Source organism: Syngnathus leptorhynchus, unplaced genomic scaffold (assembly GCF_054491065.1).
Source record: "Syngnathus leptorhynchus isolate UIUO unplaced genomic scaffold, UIUO_Slep HiC_scaffold_204, whole genome shotgun sequence".
Taxonomy (NCBI): Eukaryota; Metazoa; Chordata; class Actinopteri; order Syngnathiformes; family Syngnathidae; genus Syngnathus; species Syngnathus leptorhynchus.
The window spans coordinates 115,001-125,828 of NW_028232171.1; positions in this window are offsets into that span (position 1 = coordinate 115,001).

Genomic DNA, 10,828 nt, shown 5'->3' on the forward strand with positions numbered 1-10,828 from the left:
TTATCCGAGCGGGCGGGCGCCTCGAGAGGCGGACCGTCCGGGGCGACTCTCGGCCTGTGTTTTCGGAGCCGGCCGGGCCTCACGCTCCCTCCTTGGATGGACAACATTCGTAGTTGACACTTTGTGTCATTTTATCCGAGCAGACGGGCGCCGCGAGGCGGACCGTCCGGGGCGACTCTCGGCCTGTGTTTTCGGAGCCGGCCGGGCATCACGCTCCCTCCTTGGATGGACAACATTCGTAGTTGACACTTTGTGTCATTTTATCCGAGCAGACGGGCGCCGCGAGGCGACCGTCCGGGGCGACTCTCGGCCTGTGTTTTCGGAGCCGGCCGGGCATCACGCTCCTTCCTTGGATGGACAACATTCGTAGTTGACACTTTGTGTCATTTTATCCGAGCGGGCGGGCGCCGCGAGGCGGACCGTCCGGGGCGACTCTCGGCCTGTGTTTAAGGAGCCGGCCGGGCATCACGCTCCTTCCTTGGATGGACAACATTCGCAGTTGACACTTTGTGTCATTTTATCCGAGCAGACGGGCGCCGCGAGGCGGACCGTCCGGGGCGACTCTCGGCCTGTGTTTAAGGAGCCGGCCGGGCATCACGCTCCCTCCTTGGATGGACAACATTCGTAGTTGACACTTTGTGTCATTTTATCCGAGCAGACGGGCGCCGCGAGGCGACCGTCCGGGGCGACTCTCGGCCTGTGTTTAAGGAGCCGGCCGGGCATCACGCTCCTTCCTTGGATGGACAACATTCGTAGTTGACACTTTGTGTCATTTTATCCGAGCGGGCGGGCGCCGCGAGGCGGACCGTCCGGGGCGACTCTCGGCCTGTGTTTAAGGAGCCGGCCGGGCATCACGCTCCTTCCTTGGATGGACAACATTCGCAGTTGACACTTTGTGTCATTTTATCCGAGCAGACGGGCGCCGCGAGGCGGACCGTCCGGGGCGACTCTCGGCCTGTGTTTTCGGAGCCGGCCGGGCATCACGCTCCCTCCTTGGATGGACAACATTCGTAGTTGACACTTTGTGTCATTTTATCCGAGCAGACGGGCGCCGCGAGGCGGACCGTCCGGGGCGACTCTCGGCCTGTGTTTAAGGAGCCGGCCGGGCATCACGCTCCTTCCTTGGATGGACAACATTCGCAGTTGACACTTTGTGTCATTTTATCCGAGCAGACGGGCGCCGCGAGGCGGACCGTCCGGGGCGACTCTCGGCCTGTGTTTTCGGAGCCGGCCGGGCATCACGCTCCCTCCTTGGATGGACAACATTCGTAGTTGACACTTTGTGTCATTTTATCCGAGCAGACGGGCGCCGCGAGGCGGACCGTCCGGGGCGACTCTCGGCCTGTGTTTAAGGAGCCGGCCGGGCATCACGCTCCTTCCTTGGATGGACAACATTCGCAGTTGACACTTTGTGTCATTTTGTTCGGCCTGTGTTTAAGGAGGCGGCCGTCCTCCACTCGGTCCGTGTTTAAGGAGCGACACTCGCGCTCCGGTTCGGCCTGTATTTAGGGAGGCGGCCGTCCTCCGCTTGGTCTGTGTTAAGGGCGACACTCTGTCCATGTTTGAGGAGCCTGGCCCTGACGCTCCTCTCCGGCCTGTGTTTAAGGAGGCGGCCGTCCTCCCCTTGGTCCGTGTTAAGGGCGACACTCGGTCCATGTTTGAGGAGCCTGGCCCTGACGCTCCTCTCCGGCCTGTGTTTAAGGAGGCGGCCGTCCTCCCCTTGGTCCGTGTTAAGGGCGACACTCGGTCCATGTTTGAGGAGCCTGGCCCTGACGCTCCTCTCCGGCCTGTGTTTAAGGAGGCGGCCGTCCTCCCCTTGGTCTGTGTTAAGGGCGACACTCGGTCCATGTTTGAGGAGCCTGGCCCTGACGCTCCTCTCCGGCCTGTGTTTAAGGAGGCGGCCGTCCTCCCCTTGGTCTGTGTTAAGGGCGACACTCGGTCCATGTTTGAGGAGCCTGGCCCTGACGCTCCTCTCCGGCCTGTGTTTAAGGAGGCGGCCGTCCTCCCCTTGGTCTGTGTTAAGGGCGACACTCGGTCCGTGTTTAAGGAGCGGCCCTCGCGCTCCGGTTCGGCCTGTATTTAGGGAGGCGGCCGTCCTCCGCTTGGTCTGTGTTAAGGGCGACACTCGGTCCGTGTTTAAGGAGCCGGCCCTGACGCTCCTCTTCGGCCTGTGTTTAAGGAGGCGGCCGTCCTCCACTTCCTTCCATGCACCACCACATTCGCAGTTGACACTTTGCCATTTTTTCAGAGAGGTGACACTTAGTCGTTTTTTCGAAAGTTGACACTTAGTCGTTTTTTCGAAAGTTGACACTTTGCCGTTTTTTCAGAGAGGCGACACTTAGTCGTTTTTTCGAAAGTTGACACTTAGCCGTTTTTTCGAAAGTTGACACTTAGCCGTTTTTTCGAAAGTTGACACTTAGCCGTTTTTTCGAAAGTTGACACTTAGTCACTTTTTCGCCACAGTGACACCTCCAGCGCGTGCCACGGCGCTTTTCAGGTCTTCTATCCGACCTTGTGCTGTCGAGGACGGCGTGTCCGACGCCGTGGGGAGACCAGCACCATCTCCTCCATACTCGTAAACGGGGTGCTTTGGAAAACGGGGGGAAAGTCGATGAGTACACTGACTACTGGGACCATTTCATTGTACTCTGGCGCACCTGAAGACCAAAAAAGGTACTGCACCTTAGCCCGGGTACCTCACCCCCTGGTACCTCGAGGAGAACTTAGAAAAATTTCGACAAATTTTTGGTGAGCTCCAGGGAGAGAGGCTGATTTTTCGCTTTTTGAGGCCGACCGCCGAACCGGCGCGGGGCGGACTCACAAGCCCCGCAGAGCCGTGGGCACTTAGTCGTTTTTTCAGAGAGGCGACACTTAGTCGTTTTTTCAGAGGCGACACTTAGTCGTTTTTTCGAAAGTTGACACTTAGCCGTTTTTTCGAAAGTCGACACTTAGCCGTTTTTTTGGAAAGTTGACACTTAGTCGTTTTTTCGAAAGTTGACACTTAGTCGTTTTTTCGCCACAATTGGCTCTGAGCTCCAGGGGGAGAGCCTGGTTTTGCCTTATTTCAGGCCGGCTGGGGAACCGGCGCGGGTCGGATGCACGAGCCCGGCAGAGCCGTGGGCACTTAGAAAATTTTCGCCGATTAAGCTGGGACCTCCAGGCGGAGACCGGCATTCCTCGTCCTCGGGGTTCGACCCAGGAACCGGCGCTGGGCAGACGCCGTAGCCACGCAGAGCCGTGGGCACTTAGAAAATATTCGCCAAGTTGGCTCTGAGCTCCAGGCGGAGAGGCTGGTTTTGCCTTATTTCAGGCCGGCTGGGGAACCGGCGCGGGTCGGATGCACGAGCCCGCAGAGCCGTGGGCACTTTGCCATTTTCTCAGAGTCGACACTTAGTCGTTTTTTCAGAGAGGCGACACTCTGTCGTTTTTTCGAAAGTTGACACTTTGCCGTTTTTTCAGAGAGGCGACACTTAGCCGTTTTTTCGAAAGTTGACACTTAGCCGTTTTTTCGAAAGTCGACACTTAGCCGTTTTTTCAGAGATGTGACACTTTGCCGTTTTTTCGAAAGTCGACACTTAGCCGTTTTTTCAGAGATGTGACACTTAGAAACTTTTTGCCAAGTTGGCTGTGAGCTCCAGGAGGAGACCGTTATTTTTCGTCATTCGAGGCCGACTGCGGAACCGGCGCTGGGCGGACGCCAAAGCTCGGCAGGGCCGTGGGCACTTAGAAACTTTTTGCCAAGTTGGCTGTGAGCTCCAGGAGGAGACCGTTATTTTTCGTCATTCGAGGCCGACTGCGGAACCGGCGCTGGGCGGACGCCAAAGCTCGGCAGGGCCGTGGGCACTTAGAAACTTTTTGCCAAGTTGGCTGTGAGCTCCAGGAGGAGACCGTTATTTTTCGTCATTCGAGGCCGACTGCGGAACCGGCGCTGGGCGGACGCCAAAGCTCGGCAGGGCCGTGGGCACTTAGAAACTTTTTGCCAAGTTGGCTGTGAGCTCCAGGAGGAGACCGTTATTTTTCGTCATTCGAGGCCGACTGCGGAACCGGCGCTGGGCGGACGCCAAAGCTCGGCAGGGCCGTGGGCACTTAGAAACTTTTTGCCAAGTTGGCTGTGAGCTCCAGGAGGAGACCGTTATTTTTCGTCATTCGAGGCCGACTGCGGAACCGGCGCTGGGCGGACGCCAAAGCTCGGCAGGGCCGTGGGCACTTAGAAACTTTTTGCCAAGTTGGCTGTGAGCTCCAGGAGGAGACCGTTATTTTTCGTCATTCGAGGCCGACTGCGGAACCGGCGCTGGGCGGACGCCAAAGCTCGGCAGGGCCGTGGGCACTTAGAAACTTTTTGCCAAGTTGGCTGTGAGCTCCAGGAGGAGACCGTTATTTTTCGTCATTCGAGGCCGACTGCGGAACCGGCGCTGGGCGGACGCCAAAGCTCGGCAGGGCCGTGGGCACTTAGAAACTTTTTGCCAAGTTGGCTGTGAGCTCCAGGAGGAGACCGTTATTTTTCGTCATTCGAGGCCGACTGCGGAACCGGCGCTGGGCGGACGCCAAAGCTCGGCAGGGCCGTGGGCACTTAGAAACTTTTTGCCAAGTTGGCTGTGAGCTCCAGGAGGAGACCGTTATTTTTCGTCATTCGAGGCCGACTGCGGAACCGGCGCTGGGCGGACGCCAAAGCTCGGCAGGGCCGTGGGCACTTAGAAACTTTTTGCCAAGTTGGCTGTGAGCTCCAGGAGGAGACCGTTATTTTTCGTCATTCGAGGCCGACTGCGGAACCGGCGCTGGGCGGACGCCAAAGCTCGGCAGGGCCGTGGGCACTTAGAAACTTTTTGCCAAGTTGGCTGTGAGCTCCAGGAGGAGACCGTTATTTTTCGTCATTCGAGGCCGACTGCGGAACCGGCGCTGGGCGGACGCCAAAGCTCGGCAGGGCCGTGGGCACTTAGAAACTTTTTGCCAAGTTGGCTGTGAGCTCCAGGAGGAGACCGTTATTTTTCGTCATTGGAGGCCGACTGCGGAACCGGCGCTGGGCGGACGCCAAAGCTCGGCAGGGCCGTGGGCACTTAGAAACTTTTTGCCAAGTTGGCTGTGAGCTCCAGGAGGAGACCGTTATTTTTCGTCATTCTAGGCCGGCTGCAGAACCGGCGCGGGTCGGATGCACGAGCCCGCAGAGCCGTGGGCACTTTGCCACTTTTTCGCCACAATTGGCTGTGAGCTCCAGGAGGAGACCGTTATTTTTCGTCATTCTAGGCCGGTTGCAGAACCGGCGCGGCTCGGATGCACGAGCCCGCAGAGCCGTGGGCACTTAGAAAATTTTCAGAGAGGCGACACTTTGCCATTTTTTCAGAGAGGTGACACTTAGTCGTTTTTTCGAAAGTTGACACTTAGCCGTTTTTTCGAAAGTTGACACTTAGTCGTTTTTTCGAAAGTTGACACTTAGTCGTTTTTTCGCCAAAGTGCCCACCTCCAGCGCGTGCCACGGCGCTTTCCAGGTCTTCTATCCGACCTTGTGCTGTCGAGGACGGCGTGTCCGACGCCGTGGGGAGACCAGCACCATCTCCTCCATACTCGTAAACGAGGTGCTTTGGAAAACGGGGGGAAAGTCGATGAGTACACTGACTACTGGGACCATTTCATTGTACTCTGGCGCACCTGAAGACCAAAAAAGGTACTGCACCTTAGCCCGGGTACCTCACCCCCTGGTACCTCGAGGAGAACTTAGAAAAATTTCGACAAATTTTTGGTGAGCTCCAGGGAGAGAGGCTGATTTTTTGCTTTTTGAGGCCGACCGCCGAACCGGCGCGGGGCGGACTCACAAGCCCCGCAGAGCCGTGGGCACTTAGTCGTTTTTTCGAAAGTTGACACTTAGCCGTTTTTTCGAAAGTTGACACTTAGCCGTTTTTTCGAAAGTCGACACTTAGCCGTTTTTTCGAAAGTTGACACTTAGTCGTTTTTTCGCCGATTTTGCTGGGACCTCCAGGCGAGGACCGGCGTTTTTCGTCTTCCGGGTCCGACCCGGGAACCAGCGCCGAGCGGACACATTCGCTCGCTAGTGCCGTTGGCACTTAGAAAATTTTTCGTTTGTCATGAGCTCCGGGCGGAGACCGGCGTTTTTCGTCTTCCGGGTCCGACCCGGGAACCAGCGCCGAGCGGACACATTCGCTCGCTAGTGCCGTTGGCACTTAGAAAATTTTTCGTTTGTCATGAGCTCCGGGCGGAGACCGGCGTTTTTCGTCTTCCGGGTTCGACCCGGGAACCAGCGCCGAGCGGACACATTCGCTCGCTAGTGCCGTTGGCACTTAGAAAATTTTTCGTTTGTCATGAGCTCCGGGCGGAGACCGGCGTTTTTCGTCTTCCGGGTTCGACCCGGGAACCAGCGCCGAGCGGACACATTCGCTCGCTAGTGCCGTTGGCACTTAGAAAATTTTTCGTTTGTCATGAGCTCCGGGCGGAGAGCGGCGTTTTTCGTCTTCCGGGTTCGACCCGGGAACCAGCGCCGAGCGGACACATTCGCTCGCTAGTGCCGTTGGCACTTAGAAAATTTTTCGTTTGTCATGAGCTCCGGGCGGAGACCGGCGTTTTTTGTCTTCCGGGTTCGACCCGGGAACCAGCGCCGAGCGGACACATTCGCTCGCTAGTGCCGTTGGCACTTAGAAAATTTTTCGTTTGTCATGAGCTCCGGGCGGAGACCGGCGTTTTTCGTCTTCCGGGTTCGACCCGGGAACCAGCGCCGAGCGGACACATTCGCTCGCTAGTGCCGTTGGCACTTAGAAAAATTTTCGTTTGTCATGAGCTCCGGGCGGAGAGCGGCGTTTTTCGTCTTCCGGGTTCGACCCGGGAACCAGCGCCGAGCGGACACATTCGCTCGCTAGTGCCGTTGGCACTTAGAAAATTTTTCGTTTGTCATGAGCTCCGGGCGGAGAGCGGCGTTTTTCGTCTTCCGGGTTCGACCCGGGAACCAGCGCCGAGCGGACACATTCGCTCGCTAGTGCCGTTGGCACTTAGAAAATTTTTCGTTTGTCATGAGCTCCGGGCGGAGACCGGCATTTTTCGTCATTCGAGGCCGACGGGGGAACCAGCCGGAGCGGACACGTTTGCTCGGAAGAGCCGTTGGCACTTAGAAAAAATTCCGTGTCTCGTGAGCTCCAGGGGGGACAGGCTGGTTTTATTCATCCGTAGCCGACATGGGAACCAGCGCGGAGCGGATTGGTGTTGCGCTGCCATATACCTCATCTCTCTCAGGAGTCCCCCCCTTATACGTGCCGATGGTGTTTTGGAAAACGGGGGGTAACTGGATGAGTACACTGACTAGTGGGACCAAGTACACTATGAGCCCCTGGTACCTAAAATGGAAGTATAGAGGCCGACTTTCGGGCAAGATCACGCCGGGTTAGGCTTCCAGGACCTCGGCGAAGCAATTTTAACGGGTTGCCCGGTTCTTTTTTGAACCAGCCCGGTTCTTTTTTTTATCCAGCCCGGTTCTTTTTACACTTCCAGCTGGAGCTCGGGAGCGGCTTTTTGCACAAGATCACGCCGTGTTAGGCTTCCAGGACCTCGGCTAAGCAATTTTAACGGGTCGCCCGGTTCTTTTTTGATCCAGCCCGGTTCTTTTTTTTTTATCCAGCCTGGTTCTTTTTACACTTCCAGCTGGAGCTCGGGGAGCGGCTTTTTGCACAAGAACACGCCGTGTTAGGCTTCCAGGACCTCGGCTAAGCAATTTTAACGGGTCGCCCGGTTCTTTTTTGATCCAGCCCGTTCTTTTTTTTATCCAGCCTGGTTCTTTTTACACTTCCAGCTGGAGCTCGGGAGCGGCTTTTTGCACAAGAACACGCCGTGTTAGGCTTCCAGGACCTCGGCTAAGCAATTTTAACGGGTCGCCCGGTTCTTTTTTGATCCAGCCCGGTTCTTTTTTTATCCAGCCCGGTTCTTTTTACACTTCCAGCTGGAGCTCGGGAGCGGCTTTTTGCACAAGATCACGCCGTGTTAGGCTTCCAGGACCTCGGCTAAGCAATTTTAACGGGTCGCCCGGTTCTTTTTTGATCCAGCCCGGTTCTTTTTTTTATCCAGCCTGGTTCTTTTTACACTTCCAGCTGGAGCTCGGGAGCGGCTTTTTGCACAAGAACACGCCGTGTTAGGCTTCCAGGACCTCGGCTAAGCAATTTTAACGGGTCGCCCGGTTCTTTTTTGATCCAGCCCGGTTCTTTTTTTTATCCAGCCTGGTTCTTTTTACACTTCCAGCTGGAGCTCGGGAGCGGCTTTTTGCACAAGAACACGCCGTGTTAGGCTTCCAGGACCTCGGCTAAGCAATTTTAACGGGTCGCCCGGTTCTTTTTTGATCCAGCCCGGTTCTTTTTTTATCCAGCCCGGTTCTTTTTACACTTCCAGCTGGAGCTCGGGAGCGGCTTTTTGCACAAGAACACGCCGTGTTAGGCTTCCAGGACCTCGGCTAAGCAATTTTAACGGGTCGCCCGGTTCTTTTTTTGATCCAGCCCGGTTCTTTTTTTTATCCAGCCCGGTTCTTTTTACACTTCCAGCTGGAGCTCGGGAGCGGCTTTTTGCACAAGATCACGCCGTGTTAGGCTTCCAGGACCTCGGCTAAGCAATTTTAACGGGTCGCCCGGTTCTTTTTTGATCCAGCCCGGTTCTTTTTTTATCCAGCCCGGTTCTTTTTACACTTCCAGCTGGAGCTCGGGAGCGGCTTTTTGCACAAGATCACGCCGTGTTAGGCTTCCAGGACCTCGGCTAAGCAATTTTAACGGGTCGCCCGGTTCTTTTTTGATCCAGCCCGGTTCTTTTTTTTATCCAGCCCGGTTCTTTTTACACTTCCAGCTGGAGCTCGGGAGCGGCTTTTTGCACAAGATCACGCCGGGTTAGGCTTCCAGGACCTCGGCTAAGCAATTTTAACGGGTCGCCCGGTTCTTTTTTGATCCAGCCCGGTTCTTTTTTTATCCAGCCCGGTTCTTTTTACACTTCCAGCTGGAGCTCGGGAGCGGCTTTTTGCACAAGATCACGCCGGGTTAGGCTTCCAGGACCTCGGCTAAGCAATTTTAACGGGTCCCCCGGTTCTTTTTTGATCCAGCCCGGTTCTTTTTTTATCCAGCCCGGTTCTTTTTACACTTCCAGCTGGAGCTCGGGAGCGGCTTTTTGCACAAGATCACGCCGTGTTAGGCTTCCAGGACCTCGGCTAAGCAATTTTAACGGGTCGCCCGGTTCTTTTTTGATCCAGCCCGGTTCTTTTTTTTATCCAGCCCGGTTCTTTTTACACTTCCAGCTGGAGCTCGGGGAGCGGCTTTTTGCACAAGATCACGCCGGGTTAGGCTTCCAGGACCTCGGCTAAGCAATTTTAACGGGTCCCCCGGTTCTTTTTTGATCCAGCCCGGTTCTTTTTTTATCCAGCCCGGTTCTTTTTACACTTCCAGCTGAAGCTCGGGAGCGGCTTTTTGCACAAGAACACGCCGTGTTAGGCTTCCAGGACCTCGGCTAAGCAATTTTAACGGGTCGCCCGGTTCTTTTTTGATCCAGCCCGGTTCTTTTTTTTATCCAGCCCGGTTCTTTTTACACTTCCAGCTGGAGCTCGGGAGCGGCTTTTTGCACAAGATCACGCCGTGTTAGGCTTCCAGGACCTCGGCTAAGCAATTTTAACGGGCCGCCCGGTTCTTTTTTGATCCAGCCCGGTTCTTTTTTTATCCAGCCCGGTTCTTTTTACACTTCCAGCTGGAGCTCGGGAGCGGCTTTTTGCACAAGATCACGCCGTGTTAGGCTTCCAGGACCTCGGCTAAGCAATTTTAACGGGTCGCCCGGTTCTTTTTTGATCCAGCCCGGTTCTTTTTTTTATCCAGCCTGGTTCTTTTTACACTTCCAGCTGGAGCTCGGGAGCGGCTTTTTGCACAAGAACACGCCGTGTTAGGCTTCCAGGACCTCGGCTAAGCAATTTTAACGGGTCGCCCGGTTCTTTTTTGATCCAGCCCGGTTCTTTTTTCCACTTCCAGCTGGAGCTCAGCAGCGGCTTTTTGCACAAGATCACGCCGGGTTAGGCTTCCAGGACCTCGGCTAAGCAATTTTAACGGGCCGCCCGGTTCTTTTTTTTGATCCAGCCCGGTTCTTTTTACACTTCCAGCTGGAGCTCAGCAGCGGCTTTTTGCACAAGATCACGCCGGGTTAGGCTTCCAGGACCTCGGCTAAGCACTTCTAACGGGCCCTGGGTCCACCCCTGCCAGCGCATTTCAAAACTTGGCATTAATTTCGACCTAAGAGACGAAGTCTGATTTTTTTCTACCACTTGGGCGGCCTTTTTGCACCCAGAACACCCGCACCGGCACCATAAATTCGAAGGGTGCCGAGTGCGTCGGCGCAGATTCTGCGACGGAGTGACACTTCCCTCTTGTGGACATTCGGCGGTAGGTGAAATGCGCACTCGGTCTTCTCTTTTCTTTTCCTTCCAGTGAAACTTTGGCAACATTCTGCGAGCTGCTGGCTTCCAGAACCTCGGCCAAGCAGGTGGAGGATTTTTTTCCACTTCCAGCTGGAGGTGAGGAGGGACTTTTTGGCAAGATCACGCCGACTTAGCAAGCAAGGTGGAAGTGCCAGCATGCTCCGTGGCTGGAAGTGTGGATGTGCCAGCACCCTCCCTGCCTATGGAAGTGTGGAGCTCCAGCACCCTCCCTGCCTATGGAAGTGTGGAGCTCCAGCACCCTCCCTGCCTATGGAAGTGTGGAGCTCCAGCACCCTCCCTGCCTATGGAAGTGTGGAGCTCCAGCACCCTCCCTGCCTATGGAAGTGTGGAGCTCCAGCACCCTCCCTGCCTATGGAAGTGTGGAGCTCCAGCACCCTCCTCCCT